The sequence below is a fragment of the Vicia villosa genome, unplaced genomic scaffold (assembly GCF_029867415.1).
Source record: "Vicia villosa cultivar HV-30 ecotype Madison, WI unplaced genomic scaffold, Vvil1.0 ctg.000556F_1_1, whole genome shotgun sequence".
NCBI lineage: Eukaryota > Viridiplantae > Streptophyta > Magnoliopsida > Fabales > Fabaceae > Vicia > Vicia villosa.
The window spans coordinates 690,733-708,715 of record NW_026705252.1 but is presented as its reverse complement, the minus strand read 5'-3'; positions in this window follow the sequence as shown (position 1 = coordinate 708,715).

The following is a 17,983-nucleotide window of genomic DNA, read 5'->3' as shown; positions in this document are numbered from 1 at the left end:
TTCAGCCACCACAAAACCATTTCACATTCAAACTAAACCATACTACACTACAAATGCAGAAGAGAGGAAAAAACAGCAACATCAATCAGCATTCATTTTAAACCCACATACAGGGCATACACCAAACTGAAATCCATTCACACAAACAGAACCTCATGTTTCAAACAATACTCATTCAGCCCCATATTTCAGAAAAATAACAGAAAGCCAACCAACATAACTAACTTTCACCATCACCAATAACTAACTTTCCAACCATAACAGTTGCACATAACTTCCTAACCAATATAACAGAATCCCAACAGAATTACAAACCAACCCTAACCACTTAATATCCTAACAGTTTCACTAACAGCTCAGTTTACATAACAGAATCAACCAAATTTTCAGTTACAAACCCAACTAACTATTAACAGAAAAAACATTCATATAACCAACCTACTAACTGTCAAAAAACTAGTAACAGAATAACAGAAAGGGAAAGAGGAAACTAACCTGAGATTTTCTATAAAAGCCAAACTCGGTTCACTGATCGAAGGTCCCTGAATTCTTCATCTCTTCAACTCTTCACATCTTCATCCTATCTCTCTCATCTCCATCTTATTCTCCCAGCTTCATCTTCATGATCATCATCTTCATTTCCTCTCCGCCACACCATTCACCATAGCCTTCATCTTCCTCTAACCTCCAACCTTCAGTCATCTTCAAACTCCCAAAGGACCTTCACTCTGCACTTAAAACGAATTCTTCGTGAGATAACTTCAATCAACATCTCATCACCGCCTTCGAAATTTGCAGAAGAGGAAATCTATAACAAAAGAAAAAGAAACGAGAAATCAAGAACTCACCACGATATATTGAGTCTTCTCCTTCGCGCTTCAATTTTCAATTCACAGGGCCCTCCAATCATCTTCACGCAGCTTCAATCACATGATCGTCATCGATCTCCAATCAGCATCAATCTTCGCACCTCCACGATGTTCTTCAGGTTGGTCCATCATCTTTGAATCGTCACCGAAAGTTTCTCTGAGTCGCACGCTCTGCAACACAACAACTCTGATCGTTCATCATCATCAATCACCATCAACTGCAACAACACCACCGCGCCCAGATTCAGATCGCGAAACAGCTGAAGAAGATGATAGGTGAGCGAAATCGAGATTGAATAGAAAGAGTGAGTCCGAGAGAACCAAGAGATGAGATCGTCGTTGCCGTCGTGAGGGATGAGGGAAGCGAGAGATTGATGAACTGAGGCGGAGAGAGCGCAAGCATACCGGAAAAGCTCGCAGCGCCGTCGCATACGAAGAGGAGAGGAAATACGGGTATCAATTTTGACCTAGGTCCTCTTTCCTTTGTTTATTGCATTTTTGTATTTTTCTGTTAATTAATAAGATATTAATGTAATTAATTGAACTTGATTGAGGTTAATTAGAAGTAATTGGACACGATTAGGTCTTTAACAATAAAACCAAAAATCTAAAATGTTTTAAATCAAATAAAAAATGCATAAAACCAATGTTAGATCTTAGTTCACTTCACAATAATCTTTTCTTTTAAATTGATTAAAAACATGATAAAACCTTCATTAGTTTGTTAGATTTTTAGGTAATATTTTCCCATGAAAAACTCATAAAAATAGTAGATTTTTTAGGTTGATTTTGACATTAATCTGTTGACTTCTCTTTCATAAAAAACGCATAAAAATGGTAGTATCTTTTAGTGTAATTTTGCATTAGTACTCGAATTGTTTTTATGTTAGTTCCATGTTATTTTGGTATGATGCTTGAGTGATTTTGTTACTTGTATCTTTGGCCTCATTCTAGGCCTATCTTGTTAGTACCTTTTATTGCTCCTTTTAGAATTTAGTCCCATATTAACATTAGGATTTAGACTTGTATAGACAACTTAGACTAGAATTTAGGAATAGTTCCCTTCTCATTTTCTTTTTCTTTTCAACTTTTAAAATACTTAATAAATATCGATGAAGATCATACCGTTACTATATTTCATAGTAGGAAAGAAATGATTGGGGCGTAGGCCCCGATGTATGTTCTTTTCTACTTAGCGGAGAAGAAATGATTGAGGTGTGAAGCCTCGATGTATTTCTTAACCGTTATTTAGAGAAACGATTGTGGCGTAGGCCTCGATGTGCATTCTCTAAGTATTCACAAAAGAACTCCTTTTTGTATTTCCTTTACTTAGCGGAGAAGAAATGATTGAGGTGTGAAGCCTCGATGTATTTCTTAACCGTTATTTAGAGAAACGATTGTGGCGTAGGCCTCGATGTGCGTTCTCTAAATATGCAAAACAAAACTCTTTTTGGTATGATCTAAGTCACAAATTAAAATCCCCATAAAAAACACCAACCAAAAACACATAAAGCACTAATAAATGGTCAGATTTAAAGCAAAGTAAGGAAGTGATGCGAAGCATTGTAGTAGGTCTTCGTCATCATGGACTTACCCTAAAAGACACAAACCAATCATTTCTTTTTCTTTTGCCTCGTTGGCACCTAAGGGCACCGTTATCTCCGCTCTACTGCATCCTAGGCTGTCCCCTTATGCAAGAGCGTGAGCGTTAACGCCGCCCAACTAAAAAACACAAAACAAACAGAAAATCGTGAGCCGAGCTACGGTAACTCTGATTCCTGAAAAGGATACGTAGGCAGCGGGGTAGGGCCCGTGCGAGTACAATTCTTTATTTTCCCTACATTTTGCATTCATTTCGCATTTAGACATAGACATAGTACACACCCTTTAGATAGAAACAAACATAGGTGGATACCATCGAGTACGATGGGCGTGAGGGGTGCTAGTACCTTCCCCTTGCGTAACCGACTCCCGTACCTTGATTCTCTGGTCGCAAGACCCTGTTCCTTCCTTTGTTAGGTTTTCTGATATTCCTTTCCCTTATGGGATAAATATATTGGTGGCGACTCTGTTCATTTTTCGCGAGCGTGCGACAGCTGGCGACTCTGCTGGGGATGTGATAGACCTGTGCTGGTCCATTCTTAGCGAGTATATCCTAGCCTTCGTTTGTTTCTTTTCTTTGGGTGTTTTTCTTTGTTTGTTTATACGCTTGCATCCTGTATATATATCTGTTTGCATATCATGTCTATTTTCCGCTTGCATATCATATTTACTTTCTCGCATTCTGGACTATATTATGGGTCCCCGTGGGGGCCACATATTTTCTCTGTTTGCAGGTTGGGTGGGATGTTTCTATGAGGTAAAAGGCCCAATACCCAGGCCAGAGTTGACACATAGGATACCTAGGATAGAGTGGATAGTCATGACGCCGATGAGATGTCAGGTCTTGTCTAGTGCGATCATGAGACCCACGCCCAGTCGAGGTCCAAATGGGGTATCATTGTTGGCATGTAGATGTTCCAACGGTGGTGCCTCAGGAGGACTGATAACGCTGGTTGCCATTTTAACCTTACCCTGGCCTAGATTCACCTGTGAGTGGGGAGGGATATACATGACAGGTACCGTTGGTGACTCAAGTTTGATGGTGACTATTCAGTTCTGTTGGTGACTATTGTTCCTATGGTTCTGAGATACCTATGTCGGACCTTTGATCTCATGACGTTCCACCTACATTAGTTATTCAGAGGATTATAAAGTGGTTACTAAGATTATATGGATCTTGATCCCATGCTTTTGCATTGCATGACATCATTACTGCATCCACCTCATTTGTGGGGATCCTAAAGTCTATTTCCAAAAAAAAAAAAGAGAGAAAAAGGAAATAGAAAAGCAAAAAAGAAAAAGAAAAGATATTATATACAAAATAAGGCTTTGATTCCAAAAGAAAAAGAAAAAACAAGAAGTGCGAAAAGACTTTAGGATCCCTTGGAAATGAAACATTGCATTCATATCATGTTGCATGTCATGGTTCCGTATCAGAAGCTAATTGGGGTCCCTTTCAATCCAGATTTCTGCTTCATCAACAAATTTGACTTCCCTACATCTGTAGCATACAAGGATTAATCAGGAAAATCATGGACCGTCTTGAACAGAATCAGGCAAAACTTCGTAAGGACATGGATACTATGGGGGAGAGGATGACCCAACTCTTGGAGACTCTCCATGTTGTTGTTCAAGGGCAAGAAGAGCTAAGACAAAGTGTTGCTAAGTTGGTTAATGGTACTCCGGCCACTGTTGCTAATGGGGGATCAAAACCTGTGCCCGTGGAAGTTCATAACAAGGAGGATTCACACCATGAGAATGATTCTGAACTTGAAGCTTTCAAGTTCCCGATCGAGGAAAATGAGAGAAAATTCCATCTCCTAGAAGAAAGATTGAATGCTTTAGAAGGTCGAAGCTCCTCCGGTTTAAATGCTATTGATTTGTGCCTAGTACCCGATATCAAGATTCCTGCTAAATTCAAAGTCCCCAGTTTTGAGAAATACAAGGGTACTACTTGTCCGATGAGTCACATCAAGGCATTTTGCAACAAGATGGCGCCGTATGCAGAAAATGATAAGCTTCTAATGCACTTCTTTCAGGATAGCCTAAGTGGGGCATCCCTTGAGTGGTATACACGACTCGAACGAACCCATGTCCGCACATGGGATGAATTAGCAGAGGCTTTTCTCAAGCATTACAAGTACAACAGTGACATGGCTCCTACTAGACTACAACTCCAAAGTTTAACTCAGAAGGTTGATGAGTCTTTTAAAGAGTATGCACAAAGATGGAGAGAATTAGCTTCCAGAGTCCAACCTCCACTCTTGGAACGAGAGCTTGTAGACATGTTCATGAATACTTTGAAAGATCCCTATTTGAACATGATGGTTGGATGTGCTTCCTCCGAATTTTCAAATTTGGTTGTCGTAGGAGAACGAATTGAAAACGCCTTGAAGATGGGTAAAATCCAGGATATTGCTAATGTTTCCGAACTCACAGAAGAAGAGAAAAGTGAAACAAATACAGTTTCCGAGATTGAAGAAGAGGAAGTCCCGGTTTATCCTCAGGTTCAGGTTCCTAACTATCAGATGGTCATAGTTCCTCCTAGCCAATATATTCCACAAGCCTTTGCCACCACTGTCAATCAACAACCTCAGATGGTCCAACAACAACCGATTCAGTATTTGCCACAAAAGCAATGTGTTCCACATCAACAAGGCCATCTGAATCAGTTCCCACCTAGAAGTAATTTGGGACGAAGAAATGCTCCTTTGGACCAGATTCCTATGACATACAGTAAACTTCTGCCATATCTAGTTCAAAGCTTGTTGGTGACTCCCAAATCTCTGAAGCCTCCCCCACAACCATTTCCACCTGGGTATGACCCTAACGTGCAATGTGGGTATCACGCTGGATCAGCAGGGCACTCAACTGAGGACTGCAACGCCTTCAAAGCCAAAGTACAACAGTTGATTGACGGGAGGCATATAACCCTTCAAAGAGGAAACATGTGGGTGAATGGAATTCCCTTGCCCAATTGAAAGCTCATATTTCAGAAAGTCTCAAAAATCAACAAATTCCCTGTTTAAACTCATTGATATGATAATAATAAAAGCACATCTCCTTCTCAAGATTCTTGTGCTCAGTTCTATCCCTGAGGGTTGGTGTTTCAGTTGGTGTTTTGGTCTTTCCTCACAACAGATAGCTTTTCTAAGTTTGATGGCCATGCAAGGTTCCTCCATGTTTGATGGCAAATACTTTCTCCAACATCTATGCTTGGGGCTCCCGCATGAGGGATAAGCAAGACGTACTCTTATCTTGAGCATTGCATCACTCGCACTGCTCGAATCCCTAAAGTAAGACAAAAGTTTACGACTCTTGGGTGACTTTGTTGAAGTTTTCTTTTGAAGTAATCTGAAGTGTTTGGAAGGAACTGCAAAAAGTATTCAAGATCAACAAGTCCAGACGGATTCAAGCCTCCTCTACTATGGCAATCATCAATTCATTTCTGCATTTTCATTTGTAATTTTCCTTGTTTTGTTAAATGTTTCTTCCATGTAAAACTTGTTTGTTTTGAATGAAAATAAAAATGCACTGCATATGCTAGCTTCGAATCAATCCATTCGTGTTCACTCATATATTTCTGTCTATCGATATCAAACTCTTGATTAAGCAAAAAAATATCAAAAGGAGAATGATGAAAAATATAATAAATGCAAAAATCTTTAATTGTGCGCTTTTGAATAAAACCCCGCTGAGGATGTACAGGCATTGTTTCTAATCCCCAAACACTGGAGATATAAGGGAGATAGACCCTCGTAAACCCCTTTGAGCCTTGAAGTAGGAATTTCTTTTCTATACAAAGAAAAAACCCTCACATTTAACCCAGGGGCAGGGTAGCGTTCAATTAATCTGATCGAGCATTCAGAATTCATCAGGAGTGTGCATCCAAGGATACAACAAAGGTTATCTTTCAAAAGGTTGAGGAAAGTCAATATCACAATGGTAATCCCTCATCAATCAAAGAATGAGGCAGTCACAATCATTCCCACAAGTCAAAGATTCAGGATCACACGACCTGTTCAAAAAAAAAGAAAAGAATTGAAAAAAAAAAAAAGAGCCCGCTAAGTCAACAACTTGAAAATGAGTGACTTAGGCAAAAATTAGGGCATCCCGCTGGACTCCAAAATAAAATTCAAAAGAATTTGTCCAGGCAAAAATTAGGGAAACAAAAAAGAAAAAGCAAAGCAAAAGCGAAAAACGAGGGTTACAAAATAACGATCCTTATCAAAAGAAAAAAGTCGTGTGATCAGACAAAAAAAAAATCAAAAGGTAAAGTGACCGCCATGTCAAGAAGACCTCATTGATTCCTCAATCATCTCAAACTCCTCTTGAAGGATGAACGCTCGTATCAGGTTAAGTTGAACTTAGGACTGGAGAACATCACGAAGAATGGGTGGGTTAGGTTAGACTTTGAGCCTTAAATCCTTTCTTTCTAAAACCGTGAACCAGACCACGTTACAACCCTTAAAAAGACCTAATTGAAGCAGGGTTTATTTCAAAAGCAAGTTGTGTAAAACTGACTCCTAGATGTTTGCTTACCATTTATGTTGATATCGATATGACAAATAATTCAAACACTGAATGTCACAACTTTGTTTTAATAACTTTGATTTCGAAGCTAGCATAAGCATTGCATTAATATTAGCATCTTCAAAACAAATATCTTTTACTTGTGAATAGACACTTGACATCAAGGAAGATCCAACAATGAACAACTGCAGAAAAAGTTGATCGATTCCATGAGCCATTCACTTCAAAGACTGATTACTCCAAGGGGCAAGTTGTGTGAAAACTCTGTCAACTGAAGCATCCATTCACTGTTGGTCAATCTGGGGCAATTGAATCGAGGTTCGACCTCTCAAATTCAGCATATCTGGGGCAATCAAGTCGAGGAATCTCTCTTGGGTTCAACCAATCTGGGGCAGTTACGTCAAGATTTGACAAATCTTTCCAAGGATCCTTTGGGGCGAATTCCCTCGTAGTTCACGAAGCTTGGGGCACAATCTTCTGAGTTTTATTGCCTTCTCCCCGATCATAGGAGTTTATTTCTCCTGGAACCACGGTTTCTCCCCAAGCACATGAGTTTATTTCTCATGGGAGTTGTCCCATTCCCCCGACCTGGTCTCCTCTTCTAAAGTTCTCATCCTCAACATGGCGAATCGAGGGAATCTCCTCAAGCTCACCATCCCCAAGCAATTCAAGATGTAGGGAAAGTCAGATGAAGTCACTTCCTCCCCAACAAAGCTACATTTCAACCATCAGTGCAGTTGCTAAGGATCTTTGGTACTGTAGGGTTTCCAACACCGATCCATATTGGCATCTCAAGACAACGACCAATGGACCCCAATAATCATGCTTCTCCATCACTCTAGCGCCTTTATCTGGCACTTTGCATATAGTTTTCATTGCATACGACATTGCATCCTCAAAAACGTAGCATATCCATTAAGGTGGATCATTACGCCATACAAAAATTCAAACATACATCAATGCATAAGCCAGTTTGTGTGTGCCCAAAAGGTACGAAGTAACATATATACCCTCAGAAGAAGTGTCATCTTCTCTCCCTAGTGTGGATCAGACACAATGTCTTTCTTTGTCAGAATCGTTGTCTCCGAGGTTATTTCCCGCGTGTTGCATGAAGATTAGAGTGCGAATGAGGGTGGGCATTCAACCCATCTCATTTTTCAACCGTTTGAATAACCATGCTTGGTGTGTGGCAATTCGAACGATTGCCACTCTTGATGAGTTACACCCCGCCTTTGGCCTGAGGGATCAATGTAATTCTTATGCTTCGCCAGCATCAACATCTTCGTGAATCTCCAATGCTTACCGATGTCTTTTGATCGAGTCTAGTCGTCACTAGTCTCCGTGGTCCCTTCCCCCGTACGGAAAAACTTTTTAGATCCAACCCCCGTGTTGTGAACCATTTACCTTCCAACTTTCGAACAATTTCAAAGCCCAGTCCTCGCCCTGGAAAATCAAGTCAAAATCCAGTTCCCGTCCTGGTAATCATTTTCAAAATCCAGTTCACGTCCTGGTAATCATTTTCAAAATCCAGTTCACGTCCTGGTAATCGGTTCCCAAAATCCAGTTCCCGTCCTGGTAATCATTCTTCAAAGTCCAATTCTCGCCTTGGCAAACTTTTTTCAAAGCCCAATTCTCGCCTTGGCAAACTTTTTGAAAGCCCAATTCCCGCCTTGGCAATCCTTTTTCAAAGCCCAATTCCCGCCTTGGCAGACCTTTTTTCAAAGCCCAATTCCCGCCTTGGCAAACTTTTTTTCAAAGCCCAATTCCCGCCTTGGCAAACCTTTTTGCAAAGTCCAGTCCTCGCCCTGGCAAATCATTTCCATCATTTTCAGTCCTCATCTAATATCCTACGGTGAAGTCAGTTCCCGCCTGACAACCACCATTCATCCATAATTTTTTACCATAAACTTCTCCACCAGGAAAAAAAAAATCTCTTTCCCCAGCAGATATCAAAACAAAAATAAGGATAACACCTACACCATCTTTTCAGGACAAATTTCAGGTCTTTGTATTTAATTTTCTTAAACCTTGAATGTTCGAAAGGCTAACGCCAATCTCACTTTCAGGTTTAAGATGATTAAATAGGGGCAGCTGTCATACCCCAAATTTGTCCTACCCTTTTACTTTCATTTGGCTTAGGCTTTTCATTCATCTGCATACCTCCATTAGGGCATTAACATGACCTCACATTCATTCATCAAATAAACATACACAAAGCATGGGATCATTTGTCGTGGACTAGGGTTTATTTCCCTGGTTATTTGAATCGAGACTCTTTAATTAGGGTTTCGAGCTCGTGCACATCTCATCAAGTCTTTTGTTATAATGATCATACAGTAGTTGGAAACTTTGACTCGCTCGGGTAAATTTCTTATATAACAAGTGTTTGAGTTGGTTTTTAAAGCCAAAGAATAAATGGAATTGAGGTTCTTAATGTGCGTGCTTGGAAAAGAGTGAATTTGAAGATATGAGCTCATGGGTTGACTTTTGGTCAGCAAAGTCAACCATAGAAGGTTGACTTTTGTAAACCAACCTCTATTATTTTGCTCATCTTTTGACATTTGGCCGACACTACATTCTTTGATTATGTCATGGTGCCCATTCAAAAAGAAAGGAAGAGAAGATTTTAAACTCAAAATAACACAAATGGAGGAAAAGAAGTCATCATTCAATATTCATTCAAGTATCATTCATGATCCACTCATAAGAATGTTCCATTCAAAGTTGCGAGCATGAATTCAAGTATCAAGAGTTAAGTTACAAATATCATCCTTTTTTCTCATTCAAAAAAAAACATCCAAGGTCATTGTAAAAGTTCTATCATGCTCACATCCCCATATAAAAACCATTACAAACTATCAGTAACTTTCAAAGTTATTTCAATAAACATCCATATACAAAAAATACATGTTACAAAGCCTAATGCCCATGTCTAATCTTTTTATTCTATAACATTGAACCTCATGCTATGCGACTTCGTCTCCACCCATCTTCATAACCATCTTGTTCTTTCCATGCTCAAGATATCCAAACACCAAAGGCTGTTAGTTCATAAGCGACGCCCGCTGTAAACAAAAAGGGAAAGCACTCGGTTCAGCCACCACAAAACCATTTCACATTCAAACTAAACCATACTACACTACAAATGCAGAAGAGAGGAAAAAACAGCAACATCAATCAGCATTCATTTTAAACCCACATACAGGGCATACACCAAACTGAAATCCATTCACACAAACAGAACCTCATGTTTCAAACAATACTCATTCAGCCCCATATTTCAGAAAAATAACAGAAAGCCAACCAACATAACTAACTTTCACCATCACCAATAACTAACTTTCCAACCATAACAGTTGCACATAACTTCCTAACCAATATAACAGAATCCCAACAGAATTACAAACCAACCCTAACCACTTAATATCCTAACAGTTTCACTAACAGCTCAGTTTACATAACAGAATCAACCAAATTTTCAGTTACAAACCCAACTAACTATTAACAGAAAAAACATTCATATAACCAACCTACTAACTGTCAAAAAACTAGTAACAGAATAACAGAAAGGGAAAGAGGAAACTAACCTGAGATTTTCTATAAAAGCCAAACTCGGTTCACTGATCGAAGGTCCCTGAATTCTTCATCTCTTCAACTCTTCACATCTTCATCCTATCTCTCTCATCTACATCTTATTCTCCCAGCTTCATCTTCATGATCATCATCTTCATTTCCTCTCCGCCACACCATTCACCATAGCCTTCATCTTCCTCTAACCTCCAACCTTCAGTCATCTTCAAACTCCCAAAGGACCTTCACTCTGCACTTAAAACGAATTCTTCGTGAGATAACTTCAATCAACATCTCATCACCGCCTTCGAAATTTGCAGAAGAGGAAATCTATAACAAAAGAAAAAGAAACGAGAAATCAAGAACTCACCACGATATATTGAGTCTTCTCCTTCGCGCTTCAATTTTCAATTCACAGGGCCCTCCAATCATCTTCACACAGCTTCAATCACATGATCGTCATCGATCTCCAATCAGCATCAATCTTCGCACCTCCACGATGTTCTTCAGGTTGGTCCATCATCTTTGAATCGTCACCGAAAGTTTCTCTGAGTCGCACGCTCTGCAACACAACAACTCTGATCGTTCATCATCATCAATCACCATCAACTGCAACAACACCACCGCGCCCAGATTCAGATCACGAAACAGCTGAAGAAGATGATAGGTGAGCGAAATCGAGATTGAATAGAAAGAGTGAGTCCGAGAGAACCAAGAGATGAGATCGTCGTTGCCGTCGTGAGGGATGAGGGAAGCGAGAGATTGATGAACTGAGGCGGAGAGAGCGCAAGCATACCGGAAAAGCTCGCAGCGCCGTCGCATACGAAGAGGAGAGGAAATACGGGTATCAATTTTGACCTAGGTCCTCTTTCCTTTGTTTATTGCATTTTTGTATTTTTCTGTTAATTAATAAGATATTAATGTAATTAATTGAACTTGATTGAGGTTAATTAGAAGTAATTGGACACGATTAGGTCTTTAACAATAAAACCAAAAATCTAAAATGTTTTAAATCAAATAAAAAATGCATAAAACCAATGTTAGATCTTAGTTCACTTCACAATAATCTTTTCTTTTAAATTGATTAAAAACATGATAAAACCTTCATTAGTTTGTTAGATTTTTAGGTAATATTTTCCCATGAAAAACTCATAAAAATAGTAGATTTTTTAGGTTGATTTTGACATTAATCTGTTGACTTCTCTTTCATAAAAAACGCATAAAAATGGTAGTATCTTTTAGTGTAATTTTGCATTAGTACTCGAATTGTTTTTATGTTAGTTCCATGTTATTTTGGTATGATGCTTGAGTGATTTTGTTACTTGTATCTTTGGCCTCATTCTAGGCCTATCTTGTTAGTACCTTTTATTGCTCCTTTTAGAATTTAGTCCCATATTAACATTAGGATTTAGACTTGTATAGACAACTTAGACTAGAATTTAGGAATAGTTCCCTTCTCATTTTCTTTTTCTTTTCAACTTTTAAAATACTTAATAAATATCGATGAAGATCATACCGTTACTATATTTCATAGTAGGAAAGAAATGATTGGGGCGTAGGCCCCGATGTATGTTCTTTTCTACTTAGCGGAGAAGAAATGATTGAGGTGTGAAGCCTCGATGTATTTCTTAACCGTTATTTAGAGAAACGATTGTGGCGTAGGCCTCGATGTGCATTCTCTAAGTATTCACAAAAGAACTCCTTTTTGTATTTCCTTTACTTAGCGGAGAAGAAATGATTGAGGTGTGAAGCCTCGATGTATTTCTTAACCGTTATTTAGAGAAACGATTGTGGCGTAGGCCTCGATGTGCGTTCTCTAAATATGCAAAACAAAACTCTTTTTGGTATGATCTAAGTCACAAATTAAAATCCCCATAAAAAACACCAACCAAAAACACATAAAGCACTAATAAATGGTCAGATTTAAAGCAAAGTAAGGAAGTGATGCGAAGCCTTGTAGTAGGTCTTCGTCATCATGGACTTACCCTAAAAGACACAAACCAATCATTTCTTTTTCTTTTGCCTCGTTGGCACCTAAGGGCACCGTTATCTCCGCTCTACTGCATCCTAGGCTGTCCCCTTATGCAAGAGCGTGAGCGTTAACGCTGCCCAACTAAAAAACACAAAACAAACAGAAAATCGTGAGCCGAGCTACGGTAACTCTGATTCCTGAAAAGGATACGTAGGCAGCGGGGTAGGGCCCGTGCGAGTACAATTCTTTATTTTCCCTACATTTTGCATTCATTTCGCATTTAGACATAGACATAGTACACACCCTTTAGATAGAAACAAACATAGGTGGATACCATCGAGTACGATGGGCGTGAGGGGTGCTAGTACCTTCCCCTTGCGTAACCGACTCCCGTACCTTGATTCTCTGGTCGCAAGACCTTGTTCCTTCCTTTGTTAGGTTTTCTGATATTCCTTTCCCTTATGGGATAAATATATTGGTGGCGACTCTGTTCATTTTTCGCGAGCGTGCGACAGAGCAGAATTTGTTTCTTCTTGATACGCCATGTGTAATTTTGATGATTAATGAAGGTATGTTGTTCCATATTCCACCATTGATATCTTATATAATTGGCATTAAGTTTGGTTTGTCCATGCAGCTTCTATGCTCCATTATTATATGTTACAAGCAGAACTTAATGAGGACTTTATATGCTTCTTTCCAGTCAGCTTCAGCATCGGTTATGGTTATGTAATGAAGAGTGGAATGAAGAGTTTGTAACTCCTACATGGTTTTGTTATTTATAGTATTGGTTGGCTACACTTTTCTGCAGTATCATACCAGTGTTCAATATGGCAAGACCATTAGCAAAAATATGTGACATCAATGACAGCAAAGAACTTTGGAAAGTTTCTGTTCGTGTACACCACAAATGGACAGTTGTTTCGAACAAGAGGGAGCATTTTGAGATGATTTTTGTTGATGTATCGGTAATGAAGTGCATTGTTTGGTTGTTTTTACATATATTGTTTTTGGTTTGTTGTATGTTTGATTTTAATGTTTTTTCCAGGGTGGTGACATACATGTTGTTGTTCCTGCACCGCATGTATCTCTTTTTTTTGAAAAAATGGTCTTGGATCATAGTTACACTGTTTCCAATTTTAAGGTTCAGGCTAATGTTGCGGCTTTCAGACCTTCGTCTCATAAGTTTATGTTGAAGTTTACTGCTGGCACTACGGTTACAGATGATAACAACGCTGAAATACCTCCAAAGCCGTTGGTGTTTACTAAATTTACTGATATAAAAAACGACAACTTTAACAAGGATGTGCTAATAGGTAGAATATTTTATCTCTATTCTGTTTGACTGGATTTGTTTTTTATGTGTTGTTTCATTTTAAGGTTTTTTTGGCTGTATGTGTTTTAGATGTCATTGGTATGGTGGAAAGTATTGGGTATTCATAGACCACATCAGGTGCCCGAAAGCAGCAGATTAACATGATGCTGCGTGACGGGGGTTTGTATTCATATTTATTGTATAATTTATCGAACATATCTTATGTGACTATGTAGATGACATGGTTTGTATTATTTCTTCAGTGAGAATACTATCAATTGCACGCTTTGGGAATCCTATGCTGAACAATTCATGAAGTTCAAGCAGGAGCGCGGAGATGATTCTGGTCCTATTTTTGTCATGATCCAATATGCAAAAGTCAAGGAACAGGGTTAGTAATTGAATATAGATGGTTAGATATCCTTGTATTTTGATATAGATGGTTATGTAACATTCTATTTGAATAGGTAAGTTTCCACTGTCCGTGACAAACACGTTTAATGTTACCGTCCTTGGTCTGAATACTGATTTGCTGCCGATGAAAGAGTTTATAGAAAGGTATGCTCCCTGGATTTGCTCTTGTGTGGTTTTAATTTTTATGCAATGTGATTGTTACATTACTGTCTTCCTTTGACAGTTTTCCGAAGGATTCCATGATTACGTTGTCTGGCCAGGAGGGTTCCAATTCACAGCTTTCAGCATAGAACTCTGAAAATCAACAGATGACTCCTGTACAGAAATTGCTTTCAAAGGCTGTTGTAATGCCTATTGGGGATATTATAAAACTTAGAACTGTATGTTTGGAAGTTGTTGGCCCTTTATTCTGATTTAGTATATATTGCCATTTTTCCGTTGCATTTGACTGTGTATCGTATTATCTTTTGGTTCCATAATTGCAGATTACATTTTGTGCGACTGTTGGAGAAACTAAAATGCTAGTTGCCTCTCCGTATGGTTGGTATTATCGTGGTTGTCATGCTTGCTCATGTATTGCGCGTGGTGACAGAGCTCCGTTTGAGTGTGAGGCTGGACATTTCACTGAGGCAGAGATTTTTAGGTTAACATACTTGTCACATGTTTTATGTTATTTCATTTATATGTGTGATTGTCAAGGTACTGAACATGACCTTTTTGAGTGCTCTATGTATACTGCGAACGTAGGTATAAGATTGAGATTGAGGTTACTCATGCCGGGAATAGCTATAACTTTCTATTTTGGGACCGAGAGTGTGAGTTACTTTTGGGATTGTCTGCTTCTCAGCTGCGTCATACAATGATTAAGGTATTTCCGTTTACATACTGTTGGAAAAACATAGACAATTATGCCAGAGTTAACTGATCTTTGTCTTGCAATCTCCTACAGGCTGGCATTCATGATCCCTTGGAATTCCCGCTGGCATTGGATCAGATGTTGGATTGCAAGATGGCTTTCAAAGTTAAGTGGCAACCACGTTGGAAGAATGCCTCTGTCGTTATGCTATTGAAGAATGACCCTTTTGTGAAAGAGCTTGCTGATCAGTTTGACACAGATGAAGTATTTGAATTTAATCTTTGCATGTGTTATGCAACTTAAAATCATTGTAAACTGACTTTGCGCATATTATGATTTTGTACTATCTTTCGAATGATTTGTAGATGAAACAATCTGCTGTCGAAGCAATGACCACTGTTCGATCCGAACCTAATTTTGTCGTCGTAAGGACGTTTACTGTACTGAAATGTACTCCACTTTTAATGTACTGTTGAATATTAATTGTGTGATGTTTGTTCACTTATGTAACAGGATCTTGATGTGAGTTCAACGCACAGCACAGATCCAGTTACTCCTACTGGAAAAAGACACTTTCCAGGCGTATCAAGCGAGTCAACAACCTCGGATGCCACGTGTGATGGAGAACTTTCATCAAACAAGTTAAAGAAAATTATAAAAATAGAGAAGATAGATTAGTAGTTCCTGCATAATTTTATGTATGTTTTGGTGTGTTTTTTTTTTTATGGTGTGGACATGTTTTATTTCCTTTCCACTTTATTTGTTTTTTGTTTGTATTGCCACATAAACAAATCAGACTTGTAAGTCTGTTTCTTTTGGTTTGGTAACAACTATGTAATTTAATTTCTGTTATCTTAATATAAGACTTTTCTGTTTTTTCTTAATCATCTATTCAACTGCTATGATATACTTTGTTTTTTACTCATCTCCAATATCCAAACTAGCATTACATGCTATTGTAAAAACATATTGTCACAACTAATAACAACCACAATTTGCAATATTGGTTACGACTACACATGTAAAAGACACATAAACCTTATTCAAAAGTTACTCACGTGAAAATGAACTTGCATTTTTACTGAGAAGTCAACACAACTAGCATGCACCGACCAAATGCTCCGTTGAATGTCATAAACGTATTAAAAAATTCCTAACATGAAATTGAACTTGCAATTATGTTGAGAAATCAACACACCGAACATGCACCGACGAAATGCTCCGTTGAATGTTATAAATAATCAAAATTAATATAGCTGCGCATATGACATTGTATGTATTCTCTTCAATTTGTTGACATTTATCTGAGCACCTGTGGCAATTGGATTAAATGGGATCGCTGTCGCTACCGCGAAAATTAACAGAGTCGCCACTAACATATTTATCCTGAAAAGGAAGGGAATGCCAGCAAACCACAAAAACAAAACAACGGTCTCACAACCAGAGAAAAAGGGTAAGGGAGTCGGTTACGCGAGGGGAAGGTGTTAGCACCCCTCGTGCCCATCGTACTCGATGGTATCCACGCTTATGTCTAAACCTATGGGTGTGTAAGCAAAATGCGCTAATCTGGACTAAAATGAATGCATAATGTAGGGAAAAGAAAGAGTTATACTCGCACGGGCCCTACCCCACTGCCTACGTATCCGTTTTGCGGAATCAGAGGTACTGTAGCTCGGCTAACTAATTTATGTTTGTTTTGTGTTTTTTAGGTGAACGAGTTACATTCACACTCCGCTGCTCGACCTTTGGAGACTTATGCTTGGGAATGGAGCGGAAATAACAAGCTCTTAAGAAAAGAAAATCAAAGAGTGTGGTTTGTGTTTTAAAGAATGCATGAGGAAAACCTAAGCTAAGGGGGAAAGCTTGCTACCTAATGTTATCATACAAAGGGTACAAGTCTAAACTAAACTAACAACCTACGAGAAAAAGGGGAAGCATACAAGAATATCACACAAACGAGCATCCGCTCGTAAAGCAAACAAAACCAACGGTACTGACCGAATGGTAGAAAAGCGGTCCCGCCATAGCCAAGGGGAGCAGCTCAACCCAAGTCAACCAAGCATTAGACCTCGTGAAAATGATCGGGCCATAGACAAGAGGGCGGACCCCTCTCAGCAACCAAGCCGTCACGGATCGTAAAGGAAAACGGTGCGTGCGTACACCGAGCATCAACGTCGAGCGACGCGAGCTATAAGAAAGGCGGGGGTCCGGTTGCATGAACCCTTTTCCTGACATACTCGATAACAAGATCTTGTGCAGGTTCAAAAGCGAGCCACGCGTAGCATGCGCATAATGAACGGACTCGATGAGACTAGGCGGGGGTTGATTGCTAACCCTTTCCGCGTGCCTTCCATGAGGACTTAACGGAGTGCCATATAGGACTTATTACACCGTGACTCCCTGCCGCAAAGCACAAATATAAACACACCAACAAAAACAGAGCCTCTTTCGAGGGCTTGGCCAGATGAATGTCTAGGTCCTACTTCTCATGTTATTGGATGATGCGAGAAAGCGATAAAGTGCAATAGAAATAAAATGAAACGGGATCAATACCAAACGGATGATGATCCGTAAACTAAAGTGAAGCAAAGCGAAGAAACTAGGATCCCGCGAGCGAGCTAGCAAAGCAAAAGCAAATAGTCAGCACACCGATTAGCCATGAAAGCACACAAGAGTCGACATGCGCGTCGAGCACAATCACAATACACCTGCAAGAGGAACAAGCAAACCAAGCAAGCAAGTATAAAGTAATAGGAACGTGTCTCCCGGATGAGAACACGATACAAGTGAATAGGGATCGTGTTCCGTGAGTAAAGCGGAACACTCAAGCAATAAGCGTCGGTTGGTGACTA